This window comes from Mobula hypostoma, chromosome 5 (assembly GCF_963921235.1).
Source record: "Mobula hypostoma chromosome 5, sMobHyp1.1, whole genome shotgun sequence".
Classification (NCBI taxonomy): Eukaryota; Metazoa; Chordata; class Chondrichthyes; order Myliobatiformes; family Myliobatidae; genus Mobula; species Mobula hypostoma.
In genome coordinates, this window is record NC_086101.1 from 21,795,079 (window position 1) to 21,813,433 (window position 18,355).

The 18,355-nt window shown below is 47.9% G+C and overlaps 1 pseudogene; it reads left to right on the forward strand.

Moving 5' to 3' along the window:
• The first annotated feature begins 1,115 nt into the window (after positions 1–1,115).
• Positions 1,116–18,355, forward strand: part of LOC134347286 (zinc finger protein RFP-like) — a 62,200-nt pseudogene continuing 44,960 nt past the window's right edge.

Here is an 18,355-nt window from a genome sequence, read left to right on the forward strand (position 1 = left end):
TGGGTATAACCAGGTCTGGCGGTAGAGATAAATATATGATTTGGCCAGGACACCGGGGACAATGTCCGAATTTCCTACAACATGCGGTTCAGTACTTGGAGCCTACTCATAGTACAGATAGATGGTTAATGAATCAGAAATTTATAGGCGATTCCTTGAGAATGTGGGGAACTTTGCTGGAGTCCAGACTTGAACCAACAACCTTCTTTCTGTGGTAATGTCACTGGTCAACCACGCCGGGCATTCTCTCTTCTCATAAAACATCAGAGCAGAAGTAGGCCACCTGGCCCTTTGAGGCTGCTCCACCATTCAATAAGATCAGGGCTGACCTGACCATAAACTCAGATCCACCTATCTACTTTTCCCCATGACCATCAATTCTCCAGACACGCAATAATCAAATCTAACTGTGTCTCAAATACATTTAATGAGGTGGCCCCTACTGCTTCCCTGGGCAGAGACTTGCACAGATTCACTCTCTCAAGTTTCTCCTCAAGATCCTGAATCCGTCCCTCCCCCACCCCCAATCTTATGGCTATATCCCACTTCGTCTCACCTACCTGTGAAAGCAACCTTCCTGCCTCTATCCTACTCAAAATAGTATGTATTTATAAGACCTCTGCCATTCTTCTAACTTACAGCGAGTTCCACAGGACTCCTCCCTCCCAAGGGACAGAAGATACAAAAGCCTGAAAGTACCTACCGCCAGGATCACGGACAGCTTCTATACCACGGTTATAAATCACAATCTAACTCGCTAGGACCTTGCACCTTATTGTTTACCCGCACTGCACTTTCTCTCTAAATGTTAACTCTGTAACTTTAATCTGTATTCTATTATTGTTTTACCTCTATACACGGTGTAATATTTCACCTGTCTGAACAATATTCAAGGCAACCTTTTCTCTCTATCTCAGTACATGTGACAATATCAGTTCCACGTGTGCAGCCTTCTCAGGATCAACAGTAGGTACAATACTGCCACCCGGTGACTGTATGGAATATGACCAACCAAGCCCTCGGCAGCACACACACAAAATGCTGGAGGAACTCAGCGGGCCAGACAGCATCTATGGAAAAGAGCAAAGAGACGACGTTTCCAGCCGTGACCTTACATGAGGACACAAAGCCCGTCACCGCAGGCTCAAAATAATAAACCAGCCGAGGAATTCAAGAGAAACGGGAGGGTATTTTTACATGGAGGCCACAATCCAAACCTGCTGATACCATTATTGTTGATTAAGAACAAGTATAGACCATTTGGCCTCTCAGTCCTGTACTGCTGTATTTGCACGTGTCGAGAAAAAAGAAAAATCATTCTGGACACCGCCCACCATGCATACACCGTTCACACCATGTTAAAAGTTCCTCCCCCCAACTCGTCCAGTTAATCTGATCAACCATCCTAGTGATCCACCACGCCTCCTATGACTACTATATTACCCCCATAAATGCACTGCACTGTAAAGAGTTCAAGCGCTTTTTAACATCTTGTTTAAATTTTAACAAGCTGGCATTTATGCATTTAATGCACACTTTCTTATATGTATTTAACTTATAACTTTACTGTTTACATAATTCTATATTGTTGCTGCTTTTCTGTTGCATGTCACATCCTGACCAACACATCACAGCAAATTCCTAATATACGTAAATGTATCTGGTGAATAAAGTTGTTTTCTTGATCGACGGAGTCGTAGCTGATCAGCTGAATTTTCTCGCTACGCAAACATTAGTCTGGCTGTCTTAAATATTTATTTAATAAGGTAGCCCGTGCTGCTTCCATGGGCAGAGAATTCCACCGACTCAACACTCTCTGGGTTTATAAGGCACTGGTGAGGCCTCACCTTGAGTATTGAGAACAGTTTTGGGCCCCTCATCTTAGAAAAGATGTGCTGGCATTGGAGAGGGTCCAGAGGAGGTTCACAAGGATGATTCCAGGAATGAAAGGGTTATATGAGGAACGTTTGATGGTTCTGGGTCTGTACTCGCTGGAATTCAGAAGGATGAGGGGCAATCTCATTGAAACCTTTCGAATGTTGAAAGGCCTACACAGAGTAGAAGTGGAAAGGGTATTACCCATGGTGGAAGAGTCTAGGATGAGAGGTCACAGACTCAAGAGAGAGGGTCATCCTTTCAAAACAGAGATGCAGAAAGATTTCTTCAGTGAAAGAGTGCTGAATTTGTGGGATTTGTTGCCACATGCAACTGTGGAGGCCAGGTCATTGGGTGTACTTAAGGCAGAGATTGCTAGGTTCTTGATTGGACATGGCATCAAAGGTTACAGGGAGAAGACCGGGAACTGGGGTTGAGGAGGAAAAGAAAAAAGGATCAGCCATGATTGAATGGTGGAGCAGACTCGATGAGCCAGACGGCCTATTTCTGCTCCTGTCTTATGGTCTAAATACAAGACTGCATTTTCATAGGCCCTTTCCCCTCCTCAGCTTGCCTCTCAGTGAAGCTAGTTTTAAGATCCAGATGTTTAAGGAAGAAATAGAACAGAACACAGAACAGTATTGTACAGCATTGGCCTTTCAGCCCGCCATGTTGTGCTAACCTAGACAAACCGAGTACACAAATAATCTAACCCCTCCCTCTAATTTTCTCACATCAATGGATTTATTGAAGTGTTTTATGAATCCCCTTATTGTATCAGCCTCTTCTGGCAATGCATTCCAGCCACCAACCACTCGCTGTGTATAGACAACAGACATCTCCCCTAGACTTTCCACCATTCACCATAAATGGATGGCCTCTGATACTTGTCATTGCTGACCCTGGGATAAAGGACTGAGATTTGTTGTGCAGAAGACGGGCAGCCACCGGGCAGCAAGATCCCACAGAATGCAGTGTGGGTATGACCAGGTCTGACAGTAAATAAGTAAATGTTTCAGCCAGGTCACAGGGGTCAATGCCTGAATTTCCACCGACAGGGAGTCCAGTACTTTGTACCCACCCATATTAGTAAATCAGCCATTTGTAGGTGATTCTTGGGAATGCAAGGATCTTTGCCGGAGACCAGAATTGAACTAACAACTTGCTTTCTGCGATAATACCACTGGTCAACCAGCCACACGCCAGACATTCTCTCTTCTCATAAAACATCAGAGCAGAAGTAGGCCATCTGGCCCTTTGAGGCCGCTCCACCATTAAATAAAATCAGGGCTGATCTGGCCGTAGACTCAGACCCACCTATCTACCTTTTCCTCATGACGATTAATTCTCCAGACATGGAGTTATCGAATCTAACTGTGACTAAAATACATTTAATGAAGTGGTCCCTATTGCTTTCCTGAGCAGAGAATTCCACAGATTCTTAGAAAAGTAGCTTCTCCTCATCTGCATCCTGAATCTGTCCCCCCACCAATCTTATGGCTATATCCCCTGATTCTTGTCTCACCCACCAGTGAAAACAACTTTCCTGCCTCTCTATCTTTCTTAAGAGGGATCTCATCTATACCCGTCACTTCTGCGCAACGTGCATCTCTCAGGTTTGGGAGAGGGTCTCGGGGGATGTCTCCTGCCCTCAGTGCCGGCAGGTGTTCGCCCAGAGGAACACCAGGCCCGCTCACATCCTGAGCAATGTCGCGGAGCAGGTCAGGCAGCTGAGGGTGGGGGCGGCCGAGCAGAAGGAGGAGTTTGTCTGCCGGGAGCACGACAAGAAGCTGAAACTGTTCTGTCAGGAGGAGCAGGAGATGATCTGCCTGGTGTGTGGCCTGTCTGCGCAGCACAAGATGCACAATGTCATCCCGATAAAGGAGGCAGCCCAGGGGCACAAGGTGCGTGATCGCCCGCCTGAACTCACCGCCGTGCGGTCGGGGAGAGGGGCGGGTGGGTAAGTGCTGAAAGTACAGGGAGACGGAGAAGGGAAACTTTAAACGGGGTGGAGGAGGGCCAGGAGGAAGGAGACAGAGCAGGCGATAAAGGAATGCCTGGTTTGTAAACGCAGCCAGGGTTGGAAGGAAATGGAATAACAACATTCGAGGTGGGAGGGGTGTCTAAGGGTTCAAGGGTCTGGTCCATACTGCACCACTGGGCTATAAACATGCAGGAGCGATGTGTGGTTAAATGCCTTGCTCAGGGACACACCACGCTGCCGTAGCTGAGGCTCGAACTCGCAACCTTCAGATCACTAGTCCAAAGCCTTAACCACTTAGTCCTGACGAAGGGTCTCGGCCTGAAACGTCAATTGTGCCTCTTCCTAGAGATGCTGCATGGCCTGCTGCGTTCACCAGCAATTTTTATATGTGTTGCCTTAACCACTTGGCCAGGCGCCAACACAGTTGTTGGAGAAGAAAGCAAAAGACATTTTGAAAGGGAAGAAATTCAGAGAACTTGGTAGTAGAAACTCAAGGGAAGGAAGAAGACGTCACGGGTAAGGCCAGGGGAGGGGGCGCAGTGTGGCGGGAAGAGCAGGGTGCATGAGGGGGTGACGGGCAGGTTAGAGGCTGCAAGGGAGGGGAGATGGAATACAGCCAGGCATTGCTCTCCTCTCATTGTTGCCATTAGGAAGGAGGTACAAGAGCTTTAGGTCCCATCCATGTTAAGGATGAAAAAGTAAGAACTGATGTACACGATGGTCCCAATATTGGAAACCTGACAATCAATGTACATGGTAATCCTGATTTGGAAGATTTGAGATTGGAACAGCTGTTCCAAGTAAATTGCAGCAGAGTTGACCAAGGAGGAATAATCTTTCGTTCTCACATTCTGAGAATCAGGGGAGTTTTGTAAAGAAAAGGAAAATAAAAACCTGTTGGTTCCTGCCTCCCTGTCTGGAAACAAAATTAGGTGGAGGAGAAAAGATGGATGGATTGAGTCCAAAGACAATTAGGAGCCTGGATTGGATGGGATAGAAGACAGACAGAAAATATGGCCTTAAAATGATTTATGATTGAAACTTGAAACTCCAAATAAGAGCAGAAACTACCTAGTGTGTTACAGGTTTAATTCAATATGATGAGAATAATGTAAAATTGACTACCTGCAACTTCAAGTAGCTGGAATTACACCAGAGTCCAAATCTAGTGAGATCCAGTGTAACACTAAGGGGGAGGGTTAGTGTTAGAAGATACAGGGGAAGTTGTCACTTTGGTGTCAGGGTACCAGCATATGCAGGTAATTTTTAATCAAAGGAAATAATGGTGTTTGAATGGTGCTTGTCTACAACAAGATAGCTATTTACTGATTTTCTTGGGAGACAACTAAGGAGGAGTGAGATTAAGTCAGTCAAAAATAGAAAAAGAGAGGATTATTGGAATTAGTGGAAATACGTTATGCATCAAGGTTTGCAATGGTCAATACTTCAGCTATAGCAGAGTTAGGAAACCAGATATTGCCCCTTCGGCAGAAAATGTGGGATATTACTGAAGAAAATTATCGGGATCAGTAATAAACTAATCAGATTAGTTTGGAGTACATCACAGGTAACCCCGGATTCACTTGAATTCCTGAAGCCCCTTCAAGATGCCACAAATCTGAGAATTGACCACATAGACCTCATATCGAAGGGAACGCATAAAGCTGAGATCTGTGCAATGTATACTAGTTGGTTGCTTGCCTTCAGTGGTACCACTTAATGCACATCAAGTACAAAATTGGGTATCGGATCAGCAACTAAAACAAGGGGTTGGGGAAAAGTGCCCTTGTGTCATATTAGAAGTCTTACACTAACCAATAGAGTATGTGTGATGATGGTAACGGACAGTTCTATGTCGGTGTGGTATTTAATTTTCTGACACGGGAATGATTTAACTTACTCTTTGAAAAGAGTTCACAATGTGGGCAAATATCATGAGAGTACTTGGATATTCTTAAGTAACGCACCAACATATGTTATTGTTATGAACGGTCCCAGGATAGGGATAGGTTTACCAAGATGTCATCAAAGGTCCCGACAATTCGCCTGCTGATGGAACCAGTCTATCAATGATACCATAACCACAGCACTACACACCATCCTCACTCACCTGGAGAAGAGGAATGCATACGTTAGAATGCCATTCCTGGATATCCTGGAATGCCGTTCGTCATTCAACATCAAAATTCCCTCCAGACTTGACAGGAAGCTCAGAGGCCTCGGCCTACACCCCACCTTGTGCAGCTGAATCCTAGACTTCTATTGGATCACCGATAGGTGGTAAGGATGGGCTCCCTCACCTCTGACCCTCAATGCAGGTGCCCCCAGACTTGAGTCCTGAGTCCCCTCCTCTACTCTCCTTACTGTGCTGCCACACAAAACTCCAACTGCCGATCAAATTCACAGATGACACGACTTTGATCAGCCTTGTTTCTAGCGGTGACGAAAGAGCCTACAAAGCTGCCTTGACACAGTGGTGCCAAGATAACAAGCTCTCCTTCAATGTCCAAAAATAAAGAGCTGATCATGGATTACAGGGGGAATGGAGACAGGATTAACGTCAATGGGACTGCCGTTGAGAGGGTGAGTAGTTTCAAGTTCCTTGGTGTACACATCACCGAAGATCTCACCTGAACTGTATACACTGGCTTTGTGGCAAAGAAAGCAAAATAGCATCCCTTCCGTCTCAGGCGACTGAAGAAGTTCGTTATGAACCCCCAAATCCTCAAGACCTTCTACAGTGGCACCAGTGAGAGCATCCTGACAGGCTGTATCACCACCTAGTACGGGAACTGCACTTGATTACAGGAATCTGCAGAGAGTGGTACGGACAGCCCAGCGCATCTGTGGACGTGAGCCTCACTCCACTGAGGGCATTTACGGCAGCAGATGCAGAAAGAAGGCTTGTTAGATCATCAGGGACACCAGTCACCCCAACCATAAACTGTTTCAGCTGCTTCTGTCTGGCAACTAGTACCACAACATTAAAGCCAGGACCAATAGACTCCCAGGACAGCTTCTTTCTACAAGTCATTAGACATAAATTCATATGTTTATATATCGCGATGGAGTCATAACGCAAAGATTTTTACTCCTTCGCATCGTGGGATGGATGTAAGATTTAAATAAATTCAAACACAATTGTATAAATTCGAGGGGAGAGCACTGGGCTTGCCCAGAAGAAATGACAAAACAGAAACTTCTGAATTGTGGTTTCAGTACTTATGAGGATTGTGTATTGTATGTCCTGCCTGAAACTAATTAGTTCTTCTTACAATATACATTGGAGGGACAGACATATTATAAAGCACCAGCAACAATGAGTTAAACCAAGGGATAGAAATAGTGTCCTTAGAACGTCATAATGTTACACCTAGGAACATGACTTTGGATTTGACTACTGGAGGACAAGATTTGCCTCAGTTAGCAGGAGCCATAGTAATGAAGGAAAACTTCAAGATCTAATGCACTGATATGAATCAATACTCATGGGTCTATTTTGTTACCGAATTGCCACTGATTTCTTATTTGAATGTAGATTGGACACAGGTTGTGCAGGAGGCAAAGGAGATAATCCATCAATGGACTAATCATACAAGTTATTAAGACATGCTGATGAGTTGTTGATGAAGCAAATGACATTGCGTGACTCAGACTCTTGGAATAAGTTTTGGAATTGGGGATCAAATGTTTAAATACATCCATGGGTGAGGATAATATCACATGCTACTGTAATATTAATTTTATGTATGCTAATAATTGCATTGTATAATTATTGTACATTGAAAGGCTGAAGTTGTGCAAATAGAAAAGGAAGATAGTTTTGTAATAGAGTGAAGACGATTCTCTGTATACAGGGTGTATGAATTCAGGAAGAATATCGTAACTTTATCTTTGTATAACATAAGTGCTGCACAACTGCTGGTGGTTCATTATAGCTCTGTGAAAACTCAATAGACTACAAGATGAGACATTCTCAAAACCCAGACCTTTTTAAATAATCACAGAATGCAGCAAACCCTTGCCAGTCAAAATTAGTTTATCGAGTGAGGCGTCACTTGGTAAAGTCACTGGTGTCCTGTTGGAAATCCGATGTATTTACTCCTGTTTCTGTCTCTGCATGGGAATCTGTCGTTCCTCCGCACCTGGGTTCAGTTGTTGCCGGTGTTCACCGTGACAGATTTACATGGATTTATGACTCGAGTTCAAACAACAATTTATAATGTTCCCTTCTTCACCTCAACCTCGTCTTAACCCCATTCTTCCCCTTCCTTTATTCTCCTTCTCCCCCACCTCCCTCCAGTTTCGTCGTTTCCAGTTTGCTCCTACTTGTCTTCCTTCTACTGCAACTGTCCTCCATCGTAGGCTGCCTCACCTCGATCTCTCCCCTCCACACCTCCCAATTCTACCCGATAAAGTTCAAAGTAAATTTATTATCAAAGTGTTTGTACATCATCATTTGTTACCTTGAGATTGATTTTCTTACATTTACAGGAAAATAAAGACATAAATGAATTTATGAAAAGCTATAAAAAACAAAGACTGACAAACAACCAATGTGTAAAAGAAGACAAATCATGCAAATAACAAAAAAGTAAATAATATTGAATACATGAATTGTCGAGCCCTTGGAAATGAGTTCATTGTTGTGGAATCATTTCAGTGTTAAGGTGAATGAAGCTATCGACACTTTTTCATCCTTAACATGGATGGGAACTAAAGCTCTTGTACCTCCTTCCTAATGGCAACAATGAGAGGAGAGCAATGCCTGGCTGTATTCCATCTCCCCTCCCTTGCAGCCTCTAACCTTCCCGTCACCCCCTCATGCACCCTGCTCTCCCCGACACACCGCGCCCCCTCCCCTGGCCTTACCCGTGACGACTTCTTCCTTCCCTTGAGTTTCTACTACCAAGTTCTCTGAATTTCTTCCCATTTGAAATGTCTTTTGCTTCCTTCTCCAACAACTGTGTTGGTTCATGGCCAAGTGGTTAAGGCTTTGGACTAGTGATCTGAAGGTCACAAGTTCGAGCCTCAGATGAGGCAGCGTGGTGTGTCCCTGAGCAAGGCACTTAACCACACATTGCTCCTGCACGTTTATAACCCAGTGGTGCAGTATGGACCAGACCCTCGAACCCTCGGACATCCCTACCACCTTGAACATTGTTAGTCCCTTTCCTTCCAACCCTGCCTGTTTACAAACCAGGCATTCCTTTATCTCCTGCTCTGTCTCCTTCCTCCCGGCCCTTCACCCCACTTAAAGTTTCCCTTCTCCGTCTCCCTGTACTTTCAACACTTACCCACCTGCCCCTCTCCCTGTCCACACGGCGGTGAGTTCAGGCGGGTGATCTCGCACCTTGTGCCCCTGGGCTGCCTCCTTTATCGGGATGACATTGTGCATCTTGTGCTGCGCAGACAGGCCACACACCAGGCAGATCATCTCCTGCTCCTCCTGACAGAACAGTTTCAGCTTCTCGTCGTGCTCCTGGCAGACAAACTCCTCCTTCTGCTCGGCCGCCCCCACCCTCAGCTGCCTGACCTTCTCTGCGACGTTGCTCAGGATGTGAGCGGGCCTGGTGTTCCTCTGGGCGAACACCTGCCGGCACTGAGGGCAGGAGACATTCCCCGAGACCCTCTCCCAAACCTGAGAGATGCACGCTGCGCAAAAGTGATGTCCGCACTCCAGAGAGACCGGATTGGTGAACACCTCCAGACAGACGGGACACATTAGTTCCTGGTCGAAGAGTGCAGAAGCCATCTTGGTCCTCTCTTCCCTACTCGGAACTTTCACTTGCAATTCTGAGTAAGTGTTGCACTTCCTGTTTTGACCCTGTGTGACCTCTGAGAAGCTGCAGACGTGGAAATAAAATTGAATAGTTATTGCTACATGTACCCTCATGCAGTGAAAATTTACCTGTATTGCATACTGTTCATACTGATCAGATCATTACACCGTCCATAGAGGTAGAACACTGACAGAATGTAGAATAAAGTGTCACAATTACAGAGAAACTGCAGTGCAGGTAATCAATAGGGTGCAGGGTCATAACGAGGTAGATTATGAGTTCAAGAGTCCATGGTATCCATGATATCATATGGACCAGTCAATAGTTTTATAACAGTGGCATAAAAGCTCTCTCTGAGCCTGGTGGTAGATTCTTTCAGGCTTCTGTAACTTCTGTCCCACGGGAGGGAGGAGTCCTCCGAAACAGTCTGGAATTTAGAAAAATGAGAGAGATTAAAGAAACAAATACAATTATAATTAGGGTAGATAATAGAGGCAGGAAAGTTGTTTTCACTGGTGGGCGAGACTAGACACAATGGATAAAACCTTAACTTTGGTGGGGGCGAGGGGGATCCACAATGGAGATGAGGAGAAACTACTTTTCTAAGAGAGTCGTGAATCTGTGGAATTCTCTGCCCAGGGAAGCAGCAGGGGCTACCTCATTAATGTATTTTAGTCACAGTTAGATTTGATTATTGCATGTCAGGAGAATTAATTATCATGGGAAAAAGGTAGATAGGCTGCTGTGAATCTACAGCCAGATCAGTCCTGATCTTATTGAATGGTGGAGCAGCCTCAAAGGATCAGATGACCTACTTCTGCTCTGATGTCTTATAAGAAGAGAGAATGTCTGGTGTGTGGCTGGTTGACCAGTGGCATTATTGCAGAAAGCAAGTTGTTAGTTCAAGTCTGGGATCTGGCTAAGTTCCCCGCGTTCCTAAGGAATCTCCGACAAACTGCTGATTTACTCATCTGAGACCTGTCTGCATTGTGAGTGAGTACAAATACTGAACTCCATCTCGGAGCAAATGCCAATATTGACTCCAGTGTCCTAGTCAACAGTTATTACCACTGTTAGACCTTGTGATACCCACACTACATTCTGTGGGGACCTGCGGCCCAGAGAACAGCAACATCCCAGTCCTTTTTCCCAGGGGCAGCCTTCTGCACAGCAACATCCCAGTCCTTATCCCCCGGGGCAACAATGACCAATATCTGAGGACATCCGTTTATGGTGAATGGTGGAAAGTCTAGGGGAGATGTCTGTTGTCTGTCTGGACACAGAGAGTGGTCAGTGGCAGGAATGCATTGCCAGGAGAGGCTGATACAACAGGCATATTTATAAAACACCTCTCTAAGTCCATTATGTGAGAAAATTAGAGGAAGGGGTTAGATTGTTTGTTGACTGGTCTTATATAGGTTGGCAAAACATGCTGGGCTAAAGGGCCCATAGTGTACTATACTGTTCTGTGTTCTGTTCTATTTCTTCCATAATCACCTGGACTTTAAAAGTGGCTTCACTGTGTGTGAAACACTGAGGTGCAAACTGAGGAGGAGAAAGGGGCTATGGAAATACAATTTTCTTTTTCCTTGTATTTATCCTTGTTATTGTTGAGTGCTGTCAAGTCGTCATCGATTCATGGCGACCCTAGTTGTCCATAGTGTGTCACAATGGGAGGCATTGGGAGCAAGGGTGAACCCAAATGCAAGACACACCTTGTGAGGTTAATTAAATTTAGTTTATTGTTCGATACCAGGAGAGCAAGGCAGGAGCAGGAATAGCGAACTGGACAACGACTCAGGACTACGACTAGGCTGGGACCAAGGGTCTGGGCTTGGACTCGGAACCGGCTCCCAGAACTAGAGGAGACATGAAGAGGCTATGGTATGGACTCCGAGCCAGGGACTGGGCAAGGACCCAGTACTTGGGTCTTGCCTCGGGCTCGGACCCCTGAACCAGGCATGGGCATGACATGGGCTAGGGAGAGGAGGAACGTGGGAACACAGAGTCTCGGTCTCGGGAGAGCAGGTACATGGAACCATGAACACATACACAGAAAACAGAGTCGGGACTCATGACATCCGGTGGGGCAATGGCAAGACGGCCTGACTTACCCCACGGAGGCGAGGACAAGACAAGACCAACACGAAAGGACACCAGACAGTACCTATTTAGCTCCGGCAATAGAACTAGACCAAAGTGCAGGCGAGGGCTGCAGACGAGGGCTAGAGGTGAGAGGGGCGGAGAAGGGATTCAGACAGGGGTGTAGGACAGGAATCACAGACCGCCAGGGCCAGGACTTGAATCAGAACTTGGATGCTGCCAGGGCCAGGACTTGAATCAGAACTTGGATGCCGCCAGGACCAGGACTTGACTCGGTACTTGGATGCCCCCGGATCCAGGACTTGACTTGGAGCCTCCGGGTAGCGGTGAGCTCTCGACTCGGCCCGGGAACAGTAGACAGCGGTTCTTGATTCCCTCCGGCGGGTTAACTGACGGACCCACCTCGGTGAGGAAACTTTGCAGGCTCGCTTTGGTGAGGTAACTTGACAGGGTTGCTCCGGTGAGGAAAGGCGAATTACCGGCGCTCGCTTCAGGCAGAGACTAGGCTTGCTCCGGCCAGATGACATTGGCACGCCATACCTTTGGTGACTTTGCAGACGCTCTCGCGCCGAACAGCTGAAAACCGGAGACTATAAACTACTGGTTCAACCGAGAGTAAATTGCCTCTAATCACCAAGGCCGAGGGACACGGCAAAACAGGGAACCAAAGGGAAACAGTGAGTCAACTGTCTGGATCGTAACATAAACAAAGTAAATTTAAAGAGACCCCAATCCGGACCAAGACAGTATCCCCTCCACCCAATGGGAGTCTCCAGGTGACCAACAGATTTGCCTGTATTATAGATGACCCGGGTGGGTGGAGGGGGCTTTGGCCGGCAGGCAAAACAGAACAATAACACCTTGACTTTAGGCTGACAAGAGTTTGGAAAAACAGTGTTTGTGTCTGCTGGGTCCATGTTTGGTGAGAGCATTCTGTCACAATGGTGGGGCATTGGGAGCAAGGGTGGACCCAAATGCAAGACACACCTTGTGAGGTTAATTAAATTGAGTTTATTGTTCGATTCCAGGAGAGCAAGGCAGGAGCAGGAAATAACGAACTGGACAAGTACTCAGGACTACGACTAGGCTGGGACCAAGGGTCTGGGCTTGGACTCAGAATCGGCTCCCAGAACTAGAGGAGACATGAAGAGGCAATAGTAGGGACTCCGAGCCAGGGACTGGGCAAGGACCCAGTGCCTGGGTCTTGCCTCGGGCTCGGACCCCAGAACCAGGCATGGACATGACATGGGCTAGGGAGAGGAGGAACATGGAAACACAGAGCCTCAGTTTCGGGAGAGCAGGTACATGGAACCATGAACAGATACGCAGAACAGAGAGTCAGGACCCCTCCTTGGGTACAGGACTCATGACCCCACGCGGGGCAACGGCCTGACTTACCCCACGGAGGCGAGGACAAGACAAGACAAAACATGACCCCCCCGCGTGGCAATGGCAAGACGGCCTGACTTACCCCACGGAGGTGAGGACAAGACAAGACCAACACGAAAGAACACCAGACAGTACCTATCTAGCTCCGGCGATAGAACTAGACTGAAGTGCAGGCGAAGGCTGCAGACGAGGGCTAGAGGCGAGAGGGGCAGAGAAGGGATTCAGATGGGGGGTAGGACAGGAATCATAGACCGCCAGGCCAGGACTTGAATCAGAACTTGGATGCTGCCAGGGCCAGGACTTGAATCAGAACTTGGATGCCGCCAGGACCAGGACTTGACTCGGTACTTGGATGCCCCCGGATCCAGGACTTGACTTGGAGCCTCCGGGTAGCGGTGAGCTCTCGACTCGGCCCGGGAACAGTAGACAGCGGTTCTTGATTCCCTCCGGCGGGTTAACTGACGGACCCACCTCGGTGAGGAAACTTTGCAGGCTCGCTTTGGTGAGGTAACTTGACAGGGTTGCTCCGGTGAGGAAAGGCGAATTACCGGCGCTCGCTTCAGGCAGAGACTAGGCTTGCTCCGGCCAGATGACATTGGCACGCCATACCTTTGGTGACTTTGCAGACGCTCTCGCGCCGAACAGCTGAAAACCGGAGACTATAAACTACTGGTTCAACCGAGAGTAAATTGCCTCTAATCACCAAGGCCGAGGGACACGGCAAAACAGGGAACCAAAGGGAAACAGTGAGTCAACTGTCTGGATCGTAACATAAACAAAGTAAATTTAAAGAGACCCCAATCCGGACCAAGACAGTATCCCCTCCACCCAATGGGAGTCTCCAGGTGACCAACAGATTTGCCTGTATTATAGATGACCCGGGTGGGTGGAGGGGGCTTTGGCCGGCAGGCAAAACAGAACAATAACACCTTGACTTTAGGCTGACAAGAGTTTGGAAAAACAGTGTTTGTGTCTGCTGGGTCCATGTTTGGTGAGAGCATTCTGTCACAATGGTGGGGCATTGGGAGCAAGGGTGGACCCAAATGCAAGACACACCTTGTGAGGTTAATTAAATTGAGTTTATTGTTCGATTCCAGGAGAGCAAGGCAGGAGCAGGAAATAACGAACTGGACAAGTACTCAGGACTACGACTAGGCTGGGACCAAGGGTCTGGGCTTGGACTCAGAATCGGCTCCCAGAACTAGAGGAGACATGAAGAGGCAATAGTAGGGACTCCGAGCCAGGGACTGGGCAAGGACCCAGTGCCTGGGTCTTGCCTCGGGCTCGGACCCCAGAACCAGGCATGGACATGACATGGGCTAGGGAGAGGAGGAACATGGAAACACAGAGCCTCAGTTTCGGGAGAGCAGGTACATGGAACCATGAACAGATACGCAGAACAGAGAGTCAGGACCCCTCCTTGGGTACAGGACTCATGACCCCACGCGGGGCAACGGCCTGACTTACCCCACGGAGGCGAGGACAAGACAAGACAAAACATGACCCCCCCGCGTGGCAATGGCAAGACGGCCTGACTTACCCCACGGAGGTGAGGACAAGACAAGACCAACACGAAAGAACACCAGACAGTACCTATCTAGCTCCGGCGATAGAACTAGACTGAAGTGCAGGCGAAGGCTGCAGACGAGGGCTAGAGGCGAGAGGGGCAGAGAAGGGATTCAGATGGGGGGTAGGACAGGAATCATAGACCGCCAGGCCAGGACTTGACTCGGAACTTGGATGCTGCCAGGGCCAGGACTCGACTTGGACCTTGGATGCCGCCAGGGCCAGGACTCGACTCGGAACTTGGATTCCCCCGGAGCCAGGACTTGACTTGGAGCCTCTGGGTAGCGGCGAGCTCTCGACTCAGCCCGGGAACAGTAGACAGCAGTTCTTGATTCCCTCCGGCGGGTTAACTGACAGACCCACCTCGGTGAGGAAACTTTGCAGGCTTGCTTTGGTGAGGTAACTTGACAGGATTGCTCCGGTGAGGAAAGGCAAATTACCAGCATTCGCTTCGAGCAGAGACTAGGCTTGCTCCAGCCAGATGACATTGGCATGCCATAGCTTTGGTTACTTTGCAGACAGTCTCACGCCGAACAGCTGAAAGCCGGAGACTATAAACTACCGGTTCAGCCGAGAGTAAATTGCCTCTAATCACCAAGGCCGAGGGACACGGGAAAACTGGGAACCAAAGGGAAACAGGGAGTCAACTGTCCGGATCGTAACATAAACAAAGTAAATTTAAAGAGACCCCGATCCGGACCATGACATAGGGTTCTCGTGGCAAGATACGGAAGTAGATTGTCAGTTCCCTTTTCTGCACCGATACTGCTGCTGCCCAGGTTGGTCCCGGCTGGACTCAAACTCGGGACCATCTACCTCGAAGTCCACTGCTGATACCGCTGCACCACCAGCCTACCTAAACCAAAAGGAAACTCTACTTCAGATTTTATACATCTTCTCAAATGGGAAAAAACTGGACTCGAAACATTAGTAACTAAAAAGATTCTCAATGTAAAGGTGAATCATCTGTCTCTTCCTGAACCCTGTACCTTTCCCTCCAGCATCCTAGTAGTTTACATGACTGATGCCAGGAGGAAGTGGGTTGTCACAGGAGGACCAGTTTGGTAAGCTCAGAATTTCAAAAATAAACACAGCAGTTTCTGGAATTCTGAAATAAAAATGGAAAATGCAGGTCAGGTGACATCTGTGGAGAGAAAAACTGGTTGAATATTTCTGATCAGCTTGAGTGTCTGTAGCATTTTTTTCATTTATCTTGGACACTCCAGGCTTTCGTGTAGAGGAGGGAGAGTTGAGTGATTGGATTGGAATTGGTTTATTTTTCTCACATGTACTGAGGTGCAGTGAAAAGTGTGACCTGCATACTGTCTATACAGATTAAATCATTACACGGTGCATTGAGGTAGAACAAGGTAGAACGAGAAGAACTACAAAGAAAATCCAATGCAGGTAGACAATAGGGTCCACATGGATTGACTGTCACAGAGTAAAGTCCAAGATAGGAGACCCTCTGGCATCAAATGCTGGTGCTTCTGTCTGCCTTTTGTGCCATGTGGAACAACCAAAGGAATTCCAAGCGAGTCCCAGGCCATCCAGTCAGGATTGTCACTGAAGTAGAGAAAAGTCTGTGGTTAGGTGACTGTTGGTCGTGCCCAAAGATTGGCACTGTCACGCTTCTGTCTGTGAAGTCCGCATTCCGGTTCACGGTCCGGTCCATCAATCCATATTGCAGGTTTTCCGGTTTTCCCTTGTTCTGTTTGTGCCTTAATTGAGGCACATGATTCTCATTTTGGGCTGGCTACATAGATAGCTCCTGGGTTCAGCTTCATTTGCTGGACTGCTCCCTTTCCTTCCTCTTCTGCCTGCAACCTTCTCCTGAAGCCTCGCCTGCTACTGTTGCCTGCGTTCTCGCCTATTCTCGCTGTCAAGTTCTACTGCCGGAGCAAGACCAGAGCCTTGCTATGTCTGGATAAGGAACTGTCTTTTGTTGTTAGGAACTGTCTCTTTGTGTCCTTGCCTTCACTAGGTAGGTCCGGCCATTTGCCGCTACTTTGAGTTGGGAACGGTCTCGGTGTCCACGCCTTTGCTAGGTAGGTCTGGCTGTTTGCCGCTACCTTGAGTTGGGAACTGTCTCTTTGTGTCTTCGCCATTGCTAGGTAGGTCCGGCCATTTGCCGCTACCTTGAGTTGGGAACTGTCTCTGTGTCCATGCCTTCACTAGGTAGGTCCGGCAGTTTGCCACTACCTTGAGTTGAGAACTGTCTCTGCGTCCATGCCTTTGCTAGGTAAGTCCGGCCATTTGCTGCTACCTTGTGTTGGGAACAGTGTCTTTGTGCTCTCGCCTCCGCTGCGTAGATCCGGCCAGTTGCCGCTACCTTGAGTGGAGATCTGTCTCTCAGTGTTCTGTGTATGAGCCCTGGCCCTATGTCCTGTTCCCAAGGAGGGATCCCGGCTCTGTGTTCTGCGTTCCTGTCTCCCAAGACCAAGGCTCTCTGTTCTGCGTTCTTGTCTCCCAAGACCAAGTCTGAGCTTTGCGTCCTGCCATCTAGGTTAGAAGTGTTTCAGTCCTGTTGCCTTGCCACGTCTTGTCCTTGCCTAGATCCAGAGTCCGAGCCCGAGTCAAGACCCAGGTTCTGGATCCCTGTCCAGTCTCTGGCTCGGAGTCTTTGCTCAGGTTCCAAGTTTCTAGTTCCTCGTCCAGGTCCCGCTTTCCTAGTCTAGTCCTAGCCCAGGCCCTGTATCCTAGTCTCGTCCAGGGCCTGTGTCTTGTCCAGCGTCATTTCTGCCCCACTTCCCTTCCTTTCTTGACACAGCTAGTCCTGTTCCTAGTACTTCAGTGTCTGTGTCTTGCATTCGGGTCTGCTCCCAGCGGCCCCCTTATGACAGGCACTTGCATAGCTGCATGAGGTTGGGGACTGGCATTGATGTTCTCTTCTCGTAGCAGGAATGGGAGATTGGAAGCAGAGAGACTGTGGGAAGGAAACCGAGAGCTTAGAGTGTAGCTGTCTGAAGATATTGGCGAGTTGTTGAACTAGAGGAGATTACAAGAAAGTGAGAGAGTGATGTTGTGGAAGGGATTTGAAAATAAGAGTCTGATGAAACACTTCTAATCTAGGGAGCAGTGCATCCCGGTGAGAGGAGAGGTGATGGGTGAGGAGGATTTGGTGGGTGTTACTTTCTAAGCTATGGAATCTTGACCAGATCCAGTAAATAGTGAGTGGGAGGTGGAGACGGGCTCAAAAAGTTGGAATCTGGCAGGGAAGAATTGGATGGAATCTGAACAGATGGTCTGAACCAGAGTGTGGAAGGGGACGGCTGGTCAGGTGGAGGTACTAAAGGTGGCTTTAGTGGGGTCTGAGCTCAAAAGTCTATCTCAGAGTGAGATTGGACATGGGCTGCAGGACCAGGGTACCTGGTTCAGTCTCAGGTGGTTGTCCTGTCAGAAGAAATGGAGTCGGGAGGCAAGGAGAGGGGTTTTGTGTCGGGCATCAGAAAGGATGGATGGCTCAGACCCACCTTTGGAAGGCTGCAGACCCTCACTTGCATCTGTTTTACAAGCTCCACACCTTCAGGTGTATTACCTGTGCAATGGAAGAAAATGTGTCTCCATTCATCGGCTCATGCTGTTCATACCTCCACTGACATCTGGAGATATTTGATATTGGGATTGAAATTCTGGAGATACTGGGAATTGGGGA